Below are 23589 nucleotides of genomic sequence, written 5' to 3'. Positions count from 1 at the left end.
ACATAGATGTACAGATAATAGACAATGATAGCAACATATGGAAAATATGAATATAGAGGAGGCTCAGGCTGGATGAATGGAAGGAAGTATAAGAATAATGGGAAGGCCCCTCACTGGCAAGAGAGTGGACCCTGCACTTCTCCTGGGCAGCACAGTGGAGTTGGACCTGGTAGAAAACATACAAATGGGTGAGCCCTAAGGGCATGAGAGCAGGACAGCTGGCTCACCCCCATATAGGCTAAAGCACTTGGGACAGTGGGCCCCATGCCTCTCCTGGGCAGCACAGTGGAGCTGGCTCTGGAGGCATATATTAGCATCCGAACCATTCACTGAGAGCCAGAAGCTGTTTACTGTGAGCTTCTGAATCCAGTGATGATGTCATCCTGGGCGACAATGACTCTCCCGTGTCTGTTGCCATGGCACCTGTCCCATACCCTCTGCATTTGTCACCTATGCCATGGCCCGGATAAAAGACGTGGACCCTGACCCATAGTGCGCTCTCTCTTCCTCCCTTCTTCCCCTCACCCCTCTTCAGGGTCACCTCTGTCAATAAGGACCTCTCCCATGAGAACTGTGATGGCTTGGAGTGTTCTGTCCAGGAATTTGCCGCCTCGTCTAACAGCATGGGTGTAGGAAGGCTGTCTCTGAAGAGCTGACCTTACCTCCGGAAGATACTGGCATTGGGTGGTCTAGCAGAAGCAGTGCTGGGCCCCTCACTCAGGTGGTGCAGATAAGAGAGAGAGCCAGCAGGCTGACCAGTTAGTTCAGCTACTACCTAGGCCCAGATTCAGGACTTTGAGTTGGCCTACCCCAAAATATTCATTATCCATGAACTGCGGGGGTCATGTGAAAATGCTGGCCCTACTGATTCAAAGCTGCAGAATCTCCAAGACTGAGGGGAAACCAGAAGGAGTTTCTGGTGAGGAGCCAATACTGATGGTGCCACAGAAGCTAGAGACCTCGAAGCAGACAAATGACTCACTACAATGCACATTTGCTAGTAAAAAAATGGGTGGGCAGAGGAGTCACACTACAGCTTACCTTACACGACAAGGTGTTTTGTTTTATTTTGTTTGTGAGGGTTTTTTTTTGGGGGGGGATGGGGGGAGATGGCAAGGGTAGAGGGAGGATATGGGGACACAGGCAGATGAGGGGGGTTGCAGTGCATTATGTGAAATTCACGAAGCATCAATGAAAAGGTTTTAGAAAAGAATTATGGGGTGGAATATAGAGAAATAGATCCTAGGGGGGGAATATAGATGTTTTAACAGTAGAATGGGGAAACCACAGCAGGGGTGAAAACCAGACCATAATAGTATGTGAACATTCAATTAAGCGATTGAGTCCTAAGAACGACAAGTTTTATGATTACGCCTAGTTGCTCAGGCATTTTGTGTACAGATACAGTGCTTAGGTAATTTTATTAACTGAGGCAGATATGGAAGAGAGCTATGCATGTCTGCGGCTACCATGCACCATTGGAAATGTAACTCCATCAGATGCAGTGTAGACGATACTGTGGTAGTCTCTAAACTCTGGAGAGTGTATATATGTATTACGTAATGCTTTTCTTAAATATTCTTTATGAAGCTATACTTTCCTGTCTACTGCATTTAAATTGCCTTCGTCTGTATAGCAGAAAGCAATTAAGATTTTTCACCAAGTTGTTCTACATGATTCACAAAATTCATAATTTTGCTTTGAGTTTCTCAAAAATAAAAAAGAGTAGAAATCACATTAATATAAGTGCAAATTTATGCTACTGTGAAGTTCTTATGCCTATAATAGCTGTTGGGATTTTATGGACAATTAGACAGTGCGCAGGGTGTAGTTATAAACTAACAGATTTCTCATTAGACTATCTAACAAATATTTTCCACTTTGCTTTGTAAAACATGATCTCTTTTTAAAGTCCTTGTTCCAAAAGATAAAATGCGATTTATAGTGAATGTTAAATTGACTGAAGTAAAATTCCCTTCATTTTTTATTTTTATTTTTGTTTTTCTTTTGTTTGTTTTTTTTTTTTTTATAGAGAGTGGATGTTGGCAATTGAATGCCTGCTGTTTATTCAAAGTGTGTAGATCAGCAGCGGACATGGACAGCTGGCTGATTCCCCACTTCCCACAAGCAGGACGCTGTGTTCTGTGAAGGGAGGTTTGTTATCTGTACAATGAGCAATAGGGAGAAGAGGGCACTTGCTTTTATTCCCATGCAAATAAGCTATCTGCAGGTGGCCTTTGAACAGGAGGTAAACTATCATTAAGAAAAGTTAAAAAAAAAAACTGGGTCAAATTCTCCTCCTTTGTGCTCAAAATTTTATGTGTTCAGGAAGAACTACTTAAATTTTATTGTGCTGCTTCCTAAGAAAATTTGGTATGTCGCCAACAGTCCTGTTACAGTGCTAGATCACCTGAAATATTCTCCTCTCATAAGATGATTGGTAGATTTAAATTTGTGATATGATTCTGAATGTGTCTCTAGCATTTTGGTCTTTGTGTGATATGGAAACTTATTAAGAAAAAAAAATCTCTTCATTGTGTAAAATCTTTACACTTCTGAGCCCAGGAGTGGAGTCTGGTAAATTCTATGATGCCCTCTTAACATACTTTCTGTTTTCTTGGAGGTAAAGAAGTTAGTTTCTATTAACGGTGGTAATCTCCTTAACATATGCATTTTTTGTTAGCAAGTAGCAACAATGTCATAACCTGAACAGCTTACTGTTTTTGCATATATCTTCAACTAAATTAATTAGCCCAGTACTTTTTGTGGTGATTTGGATAGGCTCATGTATTTGAATAGGCTCATATATTTAAATGCTGGGTGCCCAGTTGGTGGAACTGTTAGGGAAGGATTAAGAGATGTGTGATCCTGTTGGAAAAAGTGTATCACTGGGATTGGTCTTTGAGATTTCAAAAGTCCACACCATTGGCAGTTCTTCCCCTCACTGTCTCTTCCTCCTCATAGTGGAGAAAGATGTAATCTCTCAGCTCCTGCCTCAGGACCCTGCTTTCCTGACCCTGCCTTCCTGTGTGTTACTCTGCTTTACATCATGATGGTCACTGACTCAAACCCTTCAATGCTGTAAGCCCCAAACCAAGCCTTTCCTCTATGAGTTGCCTCGGTTATGGTGTCTAAGTATCACAATAGCAATGTAGCAAAGACAACCCTCAAGCTCAGATGCCTAATCATTTTAAGATACTGATAAGATATAGACAAGTCCCTTGCCACAGAGGAACACAGTTGCTCTCCTGGACCATTTCCCAGTAGAGTCCTTGCTTCAATCTGAAACATCAGCTACGATTTCTGGCCTAATGCCCATGAACATCTCCTAAGAGCACTCTAGGATTTGTGGAGCACTCTCCACAAAACAGCTCTACAGCTTCCTGGACTGTAGTAGATCATTACAGACATGCTTCCAGTTCCCTGGTACTATTTTTCTATGTTGGTCAGACTTTAGACGAGCTTTCTTGGTCTCCCTTAATGAGGGTGACAGAATGTGATATGTAAGCCAAATAAACTTTTTTATCTTTGGTATTATTATTGTTATTGTTATTATTATTATTATTATTATTATTATTATTATTATTATTATTATTATTTTGGCTCCCTACTTCTCAGCTCCCAATTTAATAGAAGAGAAAGTAGACCTCATACAAGAAGGGACTGCATCACAGTAGCCGGGAAGCAGTCACAGAGAATGTCCAGTCTAGCGGACTTTTACCTCTCTCCTCTTTAGATCGTTCTCTGCGTCGAGCCTGCTCTCAAGTAGTCCTGCCTATTTTCAGAACTGGTCCTCCATTTGAGTTAATGTTCCCTGTAAGCCACTTCATAGACAGACCCAGAGCAGTGCTTGTGGGAACTACTCTATCCAACTAAGTATAAAATCAAGCTTAATAATTGTATAGGCAGCTCTATGATTCATATAACCCACACAAAGGCAGGAGTCACACAGCAAAGCAAAGGGAATTATTATATTCCTTCTCTGGAATTAGAAGCAAATCTAGAAAGAAGGGTAAGCTAGTCTTATATAAAGAGAACACAAGAATTAATATTTGATTTGATCACAAAGGTACTTCTCTTTCTAGAAGAAGATAACTTCTTCTAATTTTTCTTTTTTTTTAAAAAAATAAGATTTATTTACTTATTTTATGTATGTGAGAACACTGTAGCCATACAGAAGGCTCACAACTGAGCCTTCATGTGGTTGTTGGGAATTGAATTTTTAGGACCTCTGTTCACTCTGGTCAGTCCCACGTGCTCTGGCCCAAAGATTTATTTATTGTTATACATAAGTACACTCTAGCTGACTTCAGACACACCAGAAGAGGGCGTTAGATCTCATTATAGGTGGTTGCTGGGATTTGAACTCAGGACCTTCGGAAGAGCAGTCAGTGCTCTTACCTGCTGAGCCACCCACGCCAGCCCCTCTTCTAATTTTTCTATTCAAACTTTGTCCTCTTGTTATTGAGTCTGAGGCTGAGTAATGACTTTCTGAGTTCTACTATCTAAATCCCTTGGATTACATGTTCATCTATTTTGTTCAACTGTTTAGTGTCCTAATTAGCCAGGATCTTCTGATTTTTTTCAGCTTATCACTTTTCTCTACTTTTAGCTCAGAATTCCTTTTACAGAGCTCTAAGATTGCTGCAGCCTCTCCTGATGAAGTGTCTTGTGTCTGTCAAGTACACAAATATGTAAACCTTCCTATTGAACCTGAACCCCAAGTCCCACTCAGTCTTTTTCCTGGAAATATTCCAAGAAGATATTATTTCATAATGAATTCAGACTATCAAAAATCCAATAGCACTCTATAAAGATAGCAAGGGAGAATCTATATAATTATTTTGATACTCTTTTTCCTCTTTATATCAGAATGAATTCTTATTGTTAAAATTCAATAAAACAAACTATAACAAAAAAAATCCCCACTAACTATGATGATGCAATGTCTACTTTGCTAGAATATTCATTACCTTTATTTTACCAAAAGACAAGTTGTTTGCATGAGTTCAGTGAGTACTATGTCCAGTTCTGTTATACGGTTGCCATATGCACTGAGTACAGTTCAGCCTTGGCTACTATTCTATTGTAGATACAGAAGTTACTCCTGGCCCTTTACCAGGAATATCCAAATAAATAAACAATATTAATTTAATAAGCTATGCAAGCTATTGTCATGATATTTCTATTATACAAATCCTTCAGACAGAAAGATTTAAATCCATCAGATTCAATTAGCATTACAAACATATTTTCTGAAAAAAATATTATTTTAATTTCATATGTTTTTCAACTTTGGAAAGCACTTGAGATTACTAAATAATTTTGGTACCTTAATGTATTTTCATTCTAGCTAGTTTCTTGTGAATTTGACAATTCAAAGAACACCTTCTGAAGATTGGCCTGTAGGTAAGTTGTGGAGGATTTTCTGAATTAGTAAATTGATTAATGTAGGATAGTCCAATCCAATGTGGGTGCTATCATATCCAGAAATGTGGTCCTGTGTTTTATAAGAAAGCAGGAAAAGTCATGGAGAGCATGCCAGTAAACAACGTTTTTTTCTTGGCTTCTGCTTCCATCCCTACCTCTAGAGTTCTTCCCTACATGAGTTTCTGCATGATTTCCTCAGTTGTAGACTTGTATCTGGAATTGTAAGATGAAATACACCCTTGCCTCCCCAAGGTACTTTTGGTCATGGTGCTTTATCATAGCAATAGACACTCTACCAAAGACACATGTTAAAACCAGAAACAGACGTGTGAGGTGGTACATAACTGCTATCCTACTTAGGAGGCTAAACTGGGAGGACTGCCACAAATTGAAGACCAGTCTGGGCCACAGAGCAAATGCCAGGCTGTCCATTTCTACACGGTGAGTATTAGGTTATCCAAGGCTATGTAGCAGGACTGTGTCTTAATAAAGCAAACAAAAACAAACAAGCAAAAAGTAACAGAAACCTTAGACATGACTACATTTAAGGACACTTGCTAAGCACACATGTAGTCTTTCCTTTCCATCCATAGGTCTTGAGTTTATTTGTGAAGACTTAGAGTTCACTGGGAGTATTTGGCCTTGTCTGGGCACCAGATATTTCATCTGAACACTCTGTTTTCCTCAACCTAGGCAGCATGTTTAGATTCTGGAATATTCTTCATGCATAGTGTCTTCTGTGGAGAGTCACATGGAAGTCATATTCCATTACGCTTTTTCAGAAGGCGACAGAAATTTGTACTTGATCTGGCAAAAATGCTTTTTTTTTACCCCACTGAGGTCAAGGAATGAATCTTTCTCAGCTGTTTCCATGGAGATTTTTTTTTCTTCCTTTTTGTAACTGTCTATTGTCTCCTCTGTGCCCTGGCATTTATCTTTTCAAATCTCTTGAGGTATCTGGCCCCAGCATTCCTCTTCCCTGAATGGAGGTCCTTGTCTTTCCCCTTATGCATTGTTTTCTTTGTGGGGATTTTGGGGTGCTTGCTTTGTATTGTCTTTCCTCTCTCCTTTCTACATGACATGTGAGCCCAAGGGAGAATGAATTCATCTATTATTCCATGTTCACCTCACTCTTTATTCATATGCCAAAGCATTAAGGGGGGGGGGCAGTACAGATAAGACTCTACTAGGAAGAGGTGCGGTATGGAAATGAGAGCTGTCTTTCTTCTGGACATGAAATGGCTGTGACGGTCATGCTGTACACACGATCTCACATGGGCATTGATGATCAACAAAAGATCTAAACACTATCAAACCAGCCAGCATTCTAGCCAGGATGGAAGCTCATGATGCTACACCAGGGAGAATCATTCTTATTTGTGGGTGACCACAGGTAGACATCCTATGCTCCAGCTGATGGCCCTACAATTGGTGCACATATGAGCAGCACTTAGTGACTATTAAAGAAAAAGATGAGACAGACAGGAAACTAACAAAGGGACCTGATTGGGGTCTATGACTGGGAGTTAGAGGAGGAAAATAGGGACATGAATGACTATATATATATGTATATATACATATATATACATGCATGACTATATATATACACACATATGTATGTGTATAAATATATATTATATAGCATATAAGTATATTATAGTACATATATTGCACATATATATTGTTATATAATATATATTATATAATAGAGAAATATACTATAGTATATATATATTTTACATATACATGTATATATATACTATAATGTCTATGTAATACATATACACATATATACATATATATGTGTTTATATACATATATTATTCTCAAATGACTATTTTTTAAATTTTATTTATAATTTTAGAATTTCATAGAATATATTATTATCACATTCTTTACTATCCTTCAACTCCTTCCAGGCTCCTTCATCTACCCTCCACACTTCATATTCTTTCTCTCTTAAAAAATGGCAAAACCAGAAGAAAATAGACATTTAAAAACCATGGAATATGATTTCTGTTGGTTTACTGCCTCTGAGCATAAGGCTTGCCCTGGTTGTTTATATACCTTATGTCTCTTAACCGAAGAAACATAATTGTTCCTTCACCATTATTTGTCAATAGTTTCTCAACTGAAGATAGGGCTTGGTACTCAGTTCCCCAACTCTGTGCTGAGATTTTTTTGGTCTAGTTTGAACTTGAGCATGTCATGAGAGTTTCTGTGAGCTCATGTGCACATCAGTTCTGTTGAATCTGGAAGATGCTCATTCCTTAAAATTATCCACCAATTCTGTCTGTTAATTATCATCTTCTGCGAAAGGAGGCTCCCCTGATGGGGGCTGAAAGGTGTGTTGATCTGTGAGCAAAGCAATATGTCATAAGGAGTCATTTTATCACTCTGTTCATTCAATAGACTAATAGTAGTAGATTTTCTACTAATGGAATGGGCCTTAAATTCAATCAGAAAGTAGTTGCTTACCATGACCCCTGCCATCCCAATAATAATTTAAAATAAAATAAAATATTCAGTAATAGCAAACATATTTGCCAGCTGATTTCACCAGTATGCTCCTAAAAGCTCCACATCAGCTCTGGGTACATATTCAAGATCTACACACCAGTGAGAGTTAGCTGATTCATACAGCTCAGCATCTTGAAAGTATAAGGGACCTGGTGGAAGCCAGACTACTTCCTGAAAGACATGAGCAGTTAGTGGGTGAAGCATCTAGTTTCTAATCCAGAGATAACCATTAAAGGTTGCTGAGGTAAAAGTTTCCATCTACACTCCTTTCTCTTATAAACATTCTCTCCAATGAGAATCTAATGATTTCCTATGAGATTTAATCATTCAAATGCCATTTTTAAATTACTTTCTTTCCTCCGCCTTTACCTGTCTTAAGATTCAAGCATTTAGCAAACAATATTTAGTTATGGCTTCTTTTTACCCTATTTTATTTTCTTGTTTATTTTATTAGGATTTTTCCTAAAGTTACTTGTCTTTGTGATCCTTCCCCGTATTAAATTTATTCCAGGTCTTTCGCTGGAATCTACCTTTTTAAGCAAATTGCATTGCTGTCTCCTCATTGTTGAAGGGAATACATTTGTACTATTTTATAGCTATGCATTATGTTGATGAACACATGCCTTTTGGTTGTTTGGTTATGCTTGTTTGATTATTGTTTCATTAGGATTCCTGACAAAATCAAAGATAATCTTTTTCTGAATTAAATAAAGTCTCAGTTTGTGTTTGTCTAGTTCTTCGTGGGACCACCACTTCCATGATAAACACACGTACCATTAGACAAGAGGTCCCCTCACAATACTCAACACTCTGAGTTGCCTTTAAAAACAACTCATATTTTACATGAACTTTCACATGAAATTTGGTTCAACAACATTGTAAGGTTAAAATGAGCAGCATACTTAAACAATGTGATTCCAAAAGAAGTGTTCTCTGGGGCCTGAGAGATGGTTTAGTAGTTAAGAAAAATGCACTGTGATTTCAGAAGACCTCAGTTCAGCTCCTAGCTTCCATGTTGGATGTCTCACAACTGCCCATAATTCCAGCTCTATGTGGATCCGAAGCCTCTGACTTCGGTGAGCACCTGTACTCACATGCACATACTCACATACTGGTACGTAATTATACACATAATTAACATAATAAAGATAAAGGTTAAAAAATACTTCCTAATATAAAAATCTCTAGAATGTCTATTCTATTTGTTTTTTCCCTGTACAGATGTCCCATAGATAGAACTTTATCATAAAACCAACTTGGATGGAGCATCATTCAAAATTGGAATTAAGATACCTGTATGGTGGCACAATCTTGTAATTCTAGTATTTGAGAGCCTGAGGAAGAAGGGCTGTCATGAGTTCTAGGCCAGAACTAATGATCTATATTCATGACATATTCCAGGTAAGTCTAAACTGTATTATGAAGCCTTGTTTTAAAACAAATAAACAAAAGAAAACCATAAAAATATATCTATTTTATATTATATAACTGTAATTATACATTATATATTCTCCATGTGTCATAAGGACCTTTACACACACACACACACACACACACACACACACACACACACACACACACACACACACACATACCCCTTTCCTTTGCTCATGGTCTTTGGTATACATGGCGGGTACAAATGATTAAAGCATATTTACTACTTCTCTTCATTAAAAATGTGTCATCTATCCCCACCAATAAAAAGTAAACACAGATTCCCACCATAAAATCCATTGAGGTGACAGCATAATTTCACCTACAGAGGTATAATTGACGCTCCCACAGTCTAAACTGGCCATGAGCTGAAACACACAGGCTGTCCTTAGAAATAAGTAAAGTACATGGCATCTGTTCACCATGGGCGGTTGACGATTTCAGTACTCCCCTAAGCAAACTGAGCACTGACAGTATCAAGGAATCATTTACAGGCTAGTATTGAGACACATTATTTTAAGATCTGGGTAGGGGAGAGACATTTTGGAAGAGATCAGTGGAATATCCTCCATCCCGACTTTTGTCTGTGGTTAAAAATCTTAGTGCAAAGCACGAGATTCTAAGGCCAGCAGGAAGGAACCATTAGAACCCAAAGGACTGTTTCCTGGAGACTCAAGAGGAAACAGGAGAAATAGCATTTATTGTTGAAGCTAAGTTACATCAATATTATCTCTGCATGTTTGCTGTAATCCTCTGTAATCCTCTAAAGCAAACAGGGATGGCAACAGTCTTTTCTATAAACTCAGGTTTCTTCTCTGAGTGACTAGGCTATAGCTTCTATGTCGCCTTCATTCTCACCTAACCAAGTCAAACTTCAATCCTTTTGATTCTCAAGAAATGGATGTTTATGCTTTAAGATCCTCTCTCCTCCTCTTACCTTTTTATCCTTATCTTAATCTCTCCTTATCATGCCTTTGTTTGGTTGCTATTTAACAGCTGATTGACTTCAACATCTTCCTTCGCCAACCTTGCTTCACCTTGGCCAGCCATGAGACACTTAGAACCCCTCACCCTAAGACAGATGTAGATTTCAAGCCATGCACATGCTAGCCTTTTGTTTCCCTTTTCTTGGAAGTGTAGACTCTCCTCTCCCTGGGTCAACACTGCCTCACTTCCCATTCATTTCTTACAGACCTGGGGTCCTTTTCATTGACAATCAAATGCCACTTATTTTACAATGATACTATGTTAAAAAATCCTTTCATGTTCACTGTTTCTTATGAATCTGGTTATCCGTACATTTATAGACATCTGGTAGAGGAAAGGTGCCCAATATCTAGCAAATAAAACACGTGACAGACATTTTGAGGAATATGCTCTTGTTTCTACATAAGACTTTTTGCTTTTTCTAGTTACATGCACAGAATCTACAAAACATATCACTTGCTTGATCTGCTCTTGCTGATGGAAAGATGATCACACACTCCTTGGTACTAAGAAACTTAGAAAGGACAGATCATGCCACAGTACTGCAGGTATTGAAATAGTTAGAAGCATGAAGAAAGTCCCCAGGGACAAAAATTCATCCTCGTTGTCTTAGTCAGCCTCCTCTTCCTTCTCCTCCTCGTCTCCTTTTCTCTTCTTTTTATCTCCTCCTCCTCCTCCTTCTTCTTCTTCTCTTTCTTCTTTTCCTCCTCCTTCTTTGAAGCAAGCCTGAAGTGGCCAAGGATAGTCCTTGTTCAAAGTAGGTTTCAAAGTAAATATCAGAGAAGAGGGGTAGAAAGATTCTAAGAAGCCGGGCAGTGATGGCGCACGCCTTTAATCCCAGCACTTGGGAAGCAGAGGCAGGCAGATTTCTGAGTTCGAGGCCAGCTTGGTCTACAGAGTGAGTTCCAGGACAGCCAGGGCTATACAGAGAAACCCTGTCTCAAAACAAAACAAACAAAAACAAAACAAAACAAAACAAAAGATTCTAAGAGCAGGCGGATTGGATTGAGTGCTCTGACATGGTGTCTCCTATACAAGTCATGTTTGCTGTACAATAAGCTCATGGAAGTAGTGGTTGCTTAGGCAAGATATGCACAAGAGCAAACCAGTTAAAAATTCAAGCATAGAGTGAGGAGGGGCCTCCAAGGTCCCAAAAAACACAGGAGCTGTTGGCATCTGATCAGTGATGGGGATGAAAAGTCACTTTCATGAGGACTTTGGGTGCTGGTAAGTCATCCATGTTCCAGTGAACAAGTCCCCATGCTTATTTGGATGGCACTAATAGGACTCAATGGATTAAAATAGATAGGTAGGTAGGTAGGTAGGTAGATAGATAGATAGGCAGAAGATAGATAGATAGATAGATAGATAGATAGATAGATAGATAGGTACATAGGTACATAGATATATAGACAAGAGACAGTATAAGATAGGAGATTAGGGAGATATGATGTGGGACCCTGGGGTAAGATATGGGGGTGGAAGCAGTAAGGGGTATATTTGATTAAGATATATGGTACACATGTATGAAATTGTCAAGGAATAAATCATGTTTTTGAAATACACTGTCAAGTAAGGTGTGTTTCTTGGAAGTTTTGGAGAGTGATCACAGAGAAATGTCATCGTGAAAGTTTGTAGTTCTATTTATGTTTTTATTTCTCCTTTTACTTTCCTTTTTTTTTTTTAACCTAAATGGGATACCTTCCAAAGTGGAACATTAGACAAACTTTGTACAGTCCAATGTATCAACTCTATGGCTTCTGGGTCTGTACAAGACAATAAACTCACTAAAGCTTACTGTTCCCTGCCTGCCTTAAATTAATATTACTTCTTTGTGGATTATAGCTACAAAAAAAGACATGCAGGTAATCAGTTGGCCTAGAACATTGTAAATAATATTGCCAGGGGATAATGCCTCAGATCTATAGAGACAGCTATATATAAAGCAGCCAATCTAGACTTAATCAAAAAGTTAAAAGAAAAGCAAAATGAAATTAGCTCATCCGGATACTCTATTACTTGTTTGTTTTTACTATCTCTGCACACAAGGCATCTACTCACACAATATAGTGGGAGGTATCTATACAGGGCTGACAATAAGTACATTATTCAGTGGATTTGCCAATAAGAAAGATGAACAATGTCATCAATATGTATCTCTCTTTAAACATGTATAAAAATTCTCATCAAATTCATATTCAGATCTGTTCATGTTTACCTTAATAGCTGTAAAGCTTATTATTGTTACATGTTCACAAACAACACTATAATTTTAGGTACTATTTCTATGAAAGAAAAATTGTTCACATCTACCACTTTCATTGTGAAGATTCTCCTGGTTTTGTTGAAATATGAAAGAGTAACAACATTAAGTCAAGTGTGATAAATTTCACCTTTTACATTTATCTTCTCGTTGGCATTTATTGGCACTTGCAATCTATTTTATAACCTCATATCTTCTTGCTAACATAAATTATTATGCAAATAGTTGAAATCTTACCAGTTGTTTATAAATATTGCATGCAAGTCTGTAGACTTTAACAACTAGGAAATAGTCTCATTTGTGGCTTATAAATGTAGAATATAGAGTAAGGTATAGCTTGGATCAGTCTGCACAACAGACGGCTCCTGTTCACAGATTCTAGTGAATTTGTTTGGAAAGGGTTTTATTTATACCATTAACATCTGTGCTTTGAAAAATTAAGCTAAAAATTATTTCTGCTTCTCTAAAAACTTGGGAAGTAGGTAGTTCTAGTAAGTTGACCTTAAATACAACTAAGAGAATTCCAGTAACATTTAGTCAGTATTGGAGAGTTTTCACATAGTGAATTCACCAATATCCAGTAGTTATGAAATTACCAGATTTTATAAAGTAAGACCAACTTCAAAACTATGCAACACAAATGTAAGTACACATATTTACTCTTGAATCACATTGTCAAAAATCTTAGACTATCACAAAGGTTTAAGTGTTTCTATAAAATACTTCTGTGAAAAAATACTTCTATGAAGTAATTTTTTATATGTATACACATACATTCGTGCATTACAAATATATGCAATGCAGTGTTTTATGACTACCTTTTTCCTCTCACAATAATAAAAATGCATACTAACCCATATTAATATGGAATAAATATTCCCTTAGATTTCTAAAAAGAAGGCAGAAAATGACAATTCTGTGTGCAAAGATAACTATTTCCAATCCTTTGCTTCCTTTCATGGACTGACCCTTTTAGGAAACACTTTGCAAGGATATCTAAGGTACATTTTCACTAGTTTAAAAATATTTCAGGATGTTTTGACAATTTTTGCTCATATCTTTTCAGCGTTTATTTCATATGGATGCAATTCAAGTCAAGGTAAGAATAATAAAGTATAAATCAGCTTTGCAAAGACATATAAATCATGAATTTAGCAGCTAATTCAGATCTCAATATTGTGCACGGTACAAAACAATCTATTGCAGATGACTAATTTCAACTCCAACTGTCAAAGTGACAAGAAAACGAGCTATTAAAGTCAGCCTCCCTCACAAATGCATGTGGCATTTTACTGACAAACAGTAACCACTAAATAATGAGCAGTATTAGGAAGATTGAAACCCATAATGTAACGGATGGGCAGCCACGGGCATAATGATGTCCTCCATCCGCAAGTATGACTGGATATTTATTCTTCGGCTAACTTTTGTGTCTTCCTTTTTCTCCAAATGGATATGAAACATAACTCCCCTTCACCTTCACATTCTCTTCCTAGTCTACATCATTCAGAACTTACTGTCTGGCAGTGCAATGTTAGCAGATATTCCACAGTGCTTGGGCCACCTGCTATTGTTCTCAGTGTTTAGAGAGAAAAACAGTTTTATCTAATTTTTTTTTTCTTTCAATCTGGTAAATGACAGCTAATTTGCAATGTGTTTCAACGGAAAAAATTCTAGGCATAAAAGATTATACGACCATATCTAAAATATACTTAAAATTTAATGATAAATCATAGTTATAAACACATAAGAAGAAGTTTTATTCAAGTGATAATCGTAAACATGGAAGTGCATGTTGCAGGGAAATGTGATTGCGCAAAAGTTCTTACACACTCTACGATGTCTATAAAACCCACATACGGAATTTGTGGTATGCATTTAACACAGTTTTACACACTGGAATAATGCACTCCTCCAGCTCCAAGAACAGTTAGCAGTCTGGGCTAAAGTATTGTCGCCACATCTCACTAGCCACTGAATAACAATGAAACTCATACTGTGTTTTTTTGTGAGGGTGAGTTTAGGGTAGTTGTGACCAAATGAGGTTTTAATTAGAAAGTGTGATATGCCTCCCTATTAGAGTTAAGAATGCCGCCTTCCTTTTCATGTTGACAACTAATCTTTATTGTTTACTTTACAGATCCTGTAACTCTATCTACTCCTTACCCATCAGTGTGGGACGGGATATGAGCACCGATACCAGCCTTCCTCTGTGTCAAAGTACTAAGCCATACCCCATTAACAATTATCTTTGAAAATTCTCTACATGTGGATGAAGTGCTTAGAAACTTGAACACTGATGCTTCTTTTAACATTAAAATTAAATCATTGCCCTTATCCAAAAACACCTGTCCAAGTCTACCACACGCTGTCTATTTATTCAGCCTCAAAACAAATATTTTCTAGCTTTGGTTGGTTGAGTCAGTAGACATGCAGACAAATGAAAACACCAGCATGGCAGACCACAAACATCAGGAAGAAAGCTTATGTAAAGCCAGAGAATGTCACAGCAGGAATAGTGAATCCACTGTCCCTGTGTATTGAGTGGGGGGAAGTAGGCAAAAGGTTGCTTCTGATGTGACTTTTTTCACTTGGCTTGAGGAAACCAGTGGGTGACAGTGACATTTCGTGAGGTAAGCTAGAGGAAAACTCTTTCCCTATTTCCTTTTCTCTTCCTTTCCTTCTTTCTTCCCTTTCACCCTCCTTCCATCCTTCCCTTCCCCACCTCCACCCCCTCACCCGAGGGAGGTAGTTTTTGAACATATAAATGTAAAGTGTGGTTGAGAACATCAAGGGTGCCCAGAGTTTTAAATGACAACTTCACACATTTTCAGGTAACTGTAATCAGCAACTTTCCTAAGAGAAAGAATGAAATTACAGGTGGAGGACAGCACTCACAAGCAAACAGTTATAACAAGTGTCTGAAGAGTGTGTCAATGCTATCAAAATGACTCCATTTTATAAGTTATTAATAAGTTAGCTGAATTACCTGCTACATGGGCTTGCTACTAAACATTGCCTATTATGACGGCAAGATAGGAGCTGGAGCATCCACGCCCTACTATGTGTTTAAGGAATCATATTGAAAAAAAATTTTCCTCTTGTTCTGGTAACTCCATCCTCAATGTGTACATCAACAAATGTGATGGCTGCCAGCATCTTTTTGTAGTTTCTCTTCCAGAAAGAATAAGCACATGCTTGAACTATAGTACTTGCGATTGCCAATCGGCTCAGGAAGTATTTATGTGCGCTAGCTCATGCTTTATATTTTTTGGTTCCTATTTCTTTTCTCTGTCTTAGGTAGCTTTAGGTATCAATCTGACACAGTCTGCAGTCATCAGAGAAGAAAGTCTAAATGAAAGGGTTGCCTGTCAGACTGGCTTGGGAGCATTTTTGTGGGTGATTTGTCATGATTGTTCATGAATGGAAGGAGGCTGAGCCCACTGTAGGCAGCCCAGTTCCTTGGGCATTTGGTTCTTGGTGGAGTCTGTGAAAGGGGGGCTTCCCTTCATGGATTGTGCTTCAAGGTTCTATGTGGCTTCCTACCCCTATTTCCCTTAAAGATAGACTATGATCTAGGAGTAGAAGATGAAATAGATCTTTTCTTCCTCTGGCGTGTGTTTGATCAGAGTGTTTTTAGTACAGCAGCAGAATGAAGCTAAAATAATAGCCTTTTTCATGTGGTTGGCACAGTATTAGCAAAGGAAGGAAGGAGCAGCCAGGAGAGAGTCCCTTGTCAGTCATGTGTACATTTTCATTTTTCCATGTTGGTTTAACCACTGAGCCACAAACCCATGTGATCACATCAGCTACTGGATTTAGGACTTTAGACCTCAGTGTCTAACCTGCTGTATTTAGTTCTAAGCCCATGTAGGAATATAAATTAGAAACAACTGTGCTAGATACATGGTGGTCTCTGGACAATGCCCATGTGTGTGCAAACTAATTACTAAGTCTTCCTCAAGTCCTTTAAACTGTGCACAGATTTTCTATGGTGAAATCAATCCAGTGATAACTAACCTCCCTCAGAGGACTATGGTGAGAATTAAATAATACATCACATGCAAAGATTACAGAACGTAGGCCCACTCAAGACCTAACTCTAGCTCTTAGGGGATGCATGGTGCCTTCTGGAGTGTATAAATGGGACATGAGCTGAGCTCCTTGGTTACACAGAGAAGATTAACTAGACCCGGATCACTCCTAAATTGTCTGGCCTTCAGGTTCATATAGTCAGTTGAGGCCAATGTGGCTGTTAATTTTGAGGAACAGAGAAACGTGTGAAGCTTTTGTCTTGGAGATGTGTAGCTTTGGAAGGTACACAAGTGGAGAGAGCTAAGTTAGAGAGAACTGCACACTGGAGGTGTTTTTGGTGCTTGTCTGCATGAGTGACGGCCATATCCTCTATCCAAGCTCCAGCCTTTGGTAAAATCCTCCCATGTCAATTCATTCCTGTATATTTTTTTGTTATTTCACCTCAGCTGTTCTGGGTAAGGACATGCCTTTCACCTCCTCATCCTTCAGTATCCGTTAGCTTTTCTACACAGAGTACAAAATGTTTTTGTTTCAATACATACATAACACATGAAAAACCATGTTGTAAGATGACTCCACAGATGGCGGTATTGACGGAAAGGGAAGCCCGACTGTTAGAGAGGATCACCTAAGCACGTTAGAACATAGGGTGGCATTCTCTCATTCAGACTGTCAATCACATTGTATACCACCGTAAGTGTATGTTTACTAGAGAGGAGAGGAGTGCTCATCTTTGCTAAACCTGTCATGGAGTTTATCGTAAGACATTCCAGACCAAAAAGTTTGCTTAATAGACTGAAGGTTAATGCAGTCAACAAATACTAATGTCAAGATGCCTTAGAAGAATACTGTTTTCATCTTATTTATACTATTATATAGTTCTCAAATGTCTTCGACTCACAACAGTTCAAAATTCAAACTATATCATTGTGTTAGTTACTTTTACATGTCTGAGACCTAATCAGAAGCCACAAGAGGAAGGAGAATTCCAGTTTAATTCGTGGTTCAAGGACAGAGTCAATTTTAGTAGCGAGAGCATAGGAGGTGGCTGTGATAGACTGTCTATAAGGATCAAAGTTCATACACTCAGCTGATACATCTGAATCAAGAAACAAGAGTGGGCCTACCATTTTGGAGCACCACCCTATTTCTTGGTAGTTCTTATAGGTTCCATAACTTTCAAAAATCAGTGCTACCAAATGAAGACTGAATATTTTAACACACAAGGATGTAGGGGGACACTTCACATTCAAATTCTAATCTAACCCAAAAGGCAACATACTATCTGAAACCATCCTGAAAAAATAACCATTCTTTACCAGATATATGAACAGTATACAAATAAATGTAGCTACTGCTTATCAGGGAGGAGACGGGAGAGTTGTGAGCATATTATCCAGAGCAAGGTGGTCTGACCAGCGTCTTTGCTCTAAACCCTTAGGTGGATCCTCGGCAGCTCACTGAATCACTGTGAGCAAAGACACACTATCGTATAGTAAAAGCTGAGTAAACATTCACTTTTAATAAAACTAAGTACTGTGAGAATGGCAATGGCGCCAATTCCTATCAGACAGCGAGCTTTTCGTCGCCCCGGAGAGCGCAAGGGTCAGAGACTTCATTCGGTTTGGCTTCATGTTCCCAACCCCCACCCACGACATCACCTCTTCATCTAACGAGTGATGGTGTTTCCATGGCAAAGTGCTGACGCAGCTCTGATAGAGCCCCACAAGGCAGGCTGTAAGCAGAGACTGACTGATGAACTCCATCATGGAAAATCAATGCTCTTAGTTACTCAGGGGACAGGATGCTTGAGAAAGAAAACAGCAGGTGTGAAGGACAGCCTGAGATGAGAAAGCATGGGACGGCCATCAGGCGGGGAGATGAGAGGCTGAAGGTATTGTAAGACAGCTAAAGACAGTATGTCTAAGGTTTCAATCCCATGCTGTATATAAGGGGAATCTGGCACAGAGTCAGGGCTGGCTCTGCACAGCTTTGCCTGGAAAGGCAGCTTAGCCCCATGGGCTTGGTGGAGAAATTAGTTTTGCTTCCGCCATGGAGCTCTTCAAGTATTAGGCCCAGCCCCAAGACTTCTTCATCTATGCCTACATGTATGTAAGATTTGGCCATTTGAATTCAGGGCAATGGGATCACAAAGGAGGAGGACATTAGGGATGACTACTATAAGAACGAAGTGTTTGAGAGTGCCTATAATAGTATGAGATTAAAAGGAATATAAAAGAAAGCTGGCCTAGATATCAAAGGATATGCATTCTTTTAATTAGTGTACCTACAATGTTATACAATAAAAACATGCTGTTTCTATGAGCCATGAAAAAATCCAATGTATATGCCTATGTACATGTTTGTGTGCATGCATGCACGAGTGTGTGTTGCATGTGTCCATGTGTGTGTGTGTGTGGAGATCAGAGGGTATCAGGTTTCCTTTTCTTTCACTCTCTACTTCATTACCTTGAGGCAGGTTCTGTTTTGAGGCTAGAGCTAGGCTCAAGGCCAGTAAGTGCCAGTGAATCAATCTCCTGTCTCAGACCCTGGCTTCACTGATAACCTTCTTGTTTGTGGACTAGGGAATCTAAATTCATATCTTCATACATAGGCAGCAAGACGTTTTGCCTATTAGGCCATCTCTCCAGCTACTCTCCAAATTACTTTAACAAAAATCATAACATTTATTATTGTCCTGTGGGGTGGGCATCAATCTGCAGGATAATCTGATCAGCATATAGCTAGGGGGAAAAAGCATTTTTAAAAATGTTTCTCTCTGTTACAACAATATGTTGGGTGAGTTGTTCAGACAAATGACCAAGTCAAGAGACACTTCCAGAAGGAGATAATGACTGACCACAACTTCCGAGGATGAGCAAGAAGTTGAAAAGGAATTGAATAGGTGTTTGTATCAAGGAGCAACTAAGATAGAAGAGAAATAAGCAGACAAAGAAATGTTTTGTACATACAGAAGATGACAAAAAGTACCTGTATGGCATACTGGCTTATGTTTAAGGCACCCACATGAAACCACAGCTTACCACTTTTATGGTTGAATATAACAGCTGGAAGAGAATGTGGAAATTCAGAGAAGAGCATTCTCAGATGTTTCTATGTTTCCTTGTCATGCAGGGTGAGGAGATGAGGCAAGGGGGATTGATGTGTTACACAGTTTACTTATCCATTTAAGATTATAGCCTCAGGAGTTATAGGGAAAGAGGATATGGAAATAAGTATAATATTTATTTAAAGTTTCCAAACAATGAATGCCTGTCCAGATGTCAGAGCCCCTGAAAGGGGGTGGGTGTTTAAGAAAGTAAAAAAGGTTTTTTCCACAGAATTCCAAGAGACTCTCAATGATGAATTAATGGCAATACGCAAACTACTACTCAAAATAGACACAGAGTGAACTCTACCTGATTCTTTTTCTAAGCCCACAGATACCTTGACATCTTGACTATATGAAGACAGTCAAAGAAAGAGAATTACAAATTTCCCATGTGAAGATAGATGCAAAAATTCTCCTTAAAATATTTGCAAACTAAATCTAAGAACACATCATAAATATCATCCCCTGTGATCAAACAGGCTTCATCCTAGAGATGCAGGGATGGTTCAATATATGTAAATCAATAAATGTAATCAACTATATAACTCACTGAAAGATAAAAGCCATATGATCATCTTATTAGATGCAGAAAAGGCCTTTGACAAACGCCAACACCTTCATGATAAACATGCTTGAAAGACGAGGGATCCTAGGGATACAACTCAACATATTGTAGGCAATTTACAGAAAACTCAAAGCCAACATCAAACTAAATATAAAGAAAGTCAAAGAATTCCCACTAAAATTAGGAACAAGACAAGGCTGTCAACTCTCTTCATACCCATTCAATATAGTATTTGCAGTCTTGGCTAGAGCAATAAGACAGCAGAAGAAGACCAAGGGGATACAACTAGAAAGAGAAGTAAAGATATCTTTACTTGTAGGTGATGTGATTTTATTTGTAAGTGACCCTAAAAATCCTACCAGGAAACTCCTATAGCTGATAAACACTTTTGGCAAAGTATCAGGTTATAAAATTAAGACATAAAGATTGTTAAGCTTCTTATATACAAATGATAAGGAGGAATTTATCCATTGCCATTGGGAGCACAAATTTGTATAGCAACTATGGAAATCAATGTGGTGGCTCCCCAGGAAGCTGGCAAAAGATCTACCTCAAGATCAGCTATACTACACTTGGGAACATAACCTAAAGAACACATCATCCTACTACAGAGACATTTTCTCAGTTATGCTTATTGGTGTTCTATTCACAAATGCCAGAAGTTGAAAGCAAGACTAGATGTCTGTCAATGGGCGAATGGTACATTTATACAATGGAATATTACTCAGCTATGGAAGAAACTGAAATCATGAGATTTGCAAGTAAATGGTTGGAACTAGGAAAAAAACCTCATCCTGACTGTGGCAACTTAAAGCCAGAATGACAAATAGGCTGTGAATATGCTTGTACATAAATGTTAGCTCCTGAGTTATTGGTAAGCAAACTACAATCCATAGAACCACAGAGGCTAGGTTATCCACAAAGGAAGAGATTAAGTGGGGTAGAGGGGTTTCTTAGGAAGTAGAAATAGAATTGATATTTATGGGTGGATGCTGGGTAGAGACTGGAACAGGAAGATTAAATGGGAATGAGCATGGAAGAGAGGGACAAGGAAAGAAATATGGGGAGGGATTATCTAAAGAGCCACTGTATGGAAACATAATATACTAGAAGCCTCCTAAAATATATACAACTGTGAAATTGATCTAAATTAAATCGCTAAATAATGGGGGGTGGAGACAGAGCCTCAGCTGGATATCTCTCATCACCAAAAGAAACTTACAGTACTTTAATAACTTACATCATTAGTCATTAGGTAAAAGGCATCCAGTAAGAACCACCAAACAACCCAGGCTATTGACAAGGCTCTCTACAAACTGACATTAAGGCCCTATTGCTGAAGGTGACACCTATACAACACGTTGAAAATGGAGGAATGGAGAACTAGAGCCAGTGCTTATCCAGAGCCTTTGCCCATTCCTGGGACTGGAAGGTAATCTGCATGCTACCATAGGACAAAGGTAAACACCCACCCAGATAAAACCCAGTCTATGAGAGTGACCTGCTCGAAAGATATGCTGGTGTAGTAGTGGCACAGAGCCTGAAGGAGCAAGCAATTAAGATCTAATTTGGTTTAAGGCCTAATCTGGGAGATGGAGTTAATACCTGACGTTGTTTGGGTGGTGAAGAACCTGAGATTAGATATGTCACAGACCTAGGGAAAACCAAATATTACTTACTGTTCTTCTTAATGAATGTAGCAACAAAATGACCCCTACCAACACTCTGACATATAAGTGTGTGTATGTGTATGTGTGTGTGTGAGAGAGAGAAAGAGAGAGACAGAGAGAGACAGACAGAAAGAGAAAGAGACAGAGAGAGACAGAAAGAGAGAGACAGAGAGAGAGACAGACAGACAGAGAGACACACAGAGAGAGACAGAAAGAGAGACAGAGATAGAGACAGAGACACGCACACACACACACACACACAGAGAGAGAGAGAGAGAGAGAGAGAGAGAGAGAGAGAGAGAGAGAGAGCCATCATCAGAGAAACTTCTGCCCACACCAGATGAGAAAAATACAGACCACAGCCAGACAATGGCAGAGAGTGAGAGACCCCTTGAGATTCTCAGCCATAAATGGGAGGTTTCCATCAATTCCCTCCCCTCTGGGCTCAGGAAACCATGGGGAAGAAGAGGTAGAAAGAGTATAAGAGCCTGAGGGGATTAAGACCAGCAAGGAAATCAGGCCTTCTAGACCCACCAGGACTGAGGCACATATGAACCCACAGAGACTGGGGCAGCATGCACAGGGCCTGCATGTGTCTCTTCTACATGGTCCTAGAATTGAGAGAAGTTGGTACATGTTCCAATCCCTAACCTAGAAGCCAGCTCTAACTGATAATCACTTGCAAATGAAAAATAAATTTTCTCCAATGGCAATAGTATCTTTGGAAATTTATTGTCTCATCATCATGTTGTGAAAGGGTTCTTTTCTTTTTTCTTTTTTCTCCCTCCCTGCCTCCCATTTTCCTTCCCTTCCTCTCTCTTCTCCTACCTCTCTCTGACCCTCCCTCCCTCCTTGCCTCCCTCCGTCTCTTAGTTCCTTCCTCTGTTACATTTAACTTTATAGGTTCTTTATGTATATATTGTGGTTTCTGGTTTCCTGGTTTTTGAGATTTTCTTCATGTGTGAATATATATGTCTCCAAGTTTATATATGTTTCATGTGATTTTTCTTTGACTCTTCTTTTTCTTTTAACTCTATTCTAGTTTGTTTGTTTTTGTATCATCGTATTCCATTTTACTATTATTTCCTAGACACCTGTTTGCTTTCAAAGAGAGACAGTGGGTGTCGATCCCGGTGGAAGGGGAGGTGGGGAGGAGTTGGGGGAGGGAAAACTGTTATCAGAATACAGTGCATGAAAAAAAAATTCCATTTTCTAGAAAAGAAAAAAAAATAACTGGCATACTTCTTTAAAAACTAAGAGTAGAAATCTTTTCAGAGGACATTTGAAATGTCAAACAAAATCTTGCCAACAAAGCATACTGAAAACTATTGTACTTGGGGTGAGATATGTTTCTAGGGGTTCTTTAAAATCGAGAAGTGTTTATTTAAAGGATGAAAGAACTGAAGGTGTACTTGTCACTGTTAAAGAAGAAGACCCTCTGCCAGTCCCTCTCTTCTTCTCTCTTGTCCTCTCACCCGGTCGACTATCTCTCCGTCTCTCTCCCCTCCCCTTCTCTCTTATGGTATTTCTAAGATACAAGATTTTCTTGCTGAGCTTCTGTTTTTTTTTTTTT

The 23589-nt window shown here is 38.8% G+C and overlaps 1 protein-coding gene and 1 long non-coding RNA gene across 23 annotated transcripts in view; one reads left to right on the top strand and one right to left on the bottom strand.

Moving 5' to 3' along the window:
* Pcdh15 (protocadherin related 15) overlaps positions 1-23589 on the bottom strand; it is a 1206525-nt gene that overhangs the window by 492249 nt on the left and 690687 nt on the right. The window lies entirely within an intron of this gene.
* LOC116074378 lies at positions 425-14973 on the top strand. Of its 4 annotated transcripts, none has more exons than XR_004112188.1 (6): positions 425-919; positions 5354-5409; positions 8936-9064; positions 9172-9351; positions 13701-13733; positions 14775-14973. It is a non-coding gene; the product is annotated as an uncharacterized LOC116074378 (long non-coding RNA). The 4 variants fall into 4 exon arrangements; XR_004112189.1 differs by lacking the exon at positions 425-919 and adding an exon at positions 929-1054; XR_004112187.1 differs by lacking the exon at positions 8936-9064.

Source organism: Mastomys coucha, unplaced genomic scaffold, assembly GCF_008632895.1.
Source record: "Mastomys coucha isolate ucsf_1 unplaced genomic scaffold, UCSF_Mcou_1 pScaffold3, whole genome shotgun sequence".
In the NCBI taxonomy this organism is placed as follows: Eukaryota; Metazoa; Chordata; class Mammalia; order Rodentia; family Muridae; genus Mastomys; species Mastomys coucha.
The sequence above is the reverse complement of the archived record's forward strand: the minus strand, read 5'-3'. Positions and strand labels throughout refer to the sequence as shown.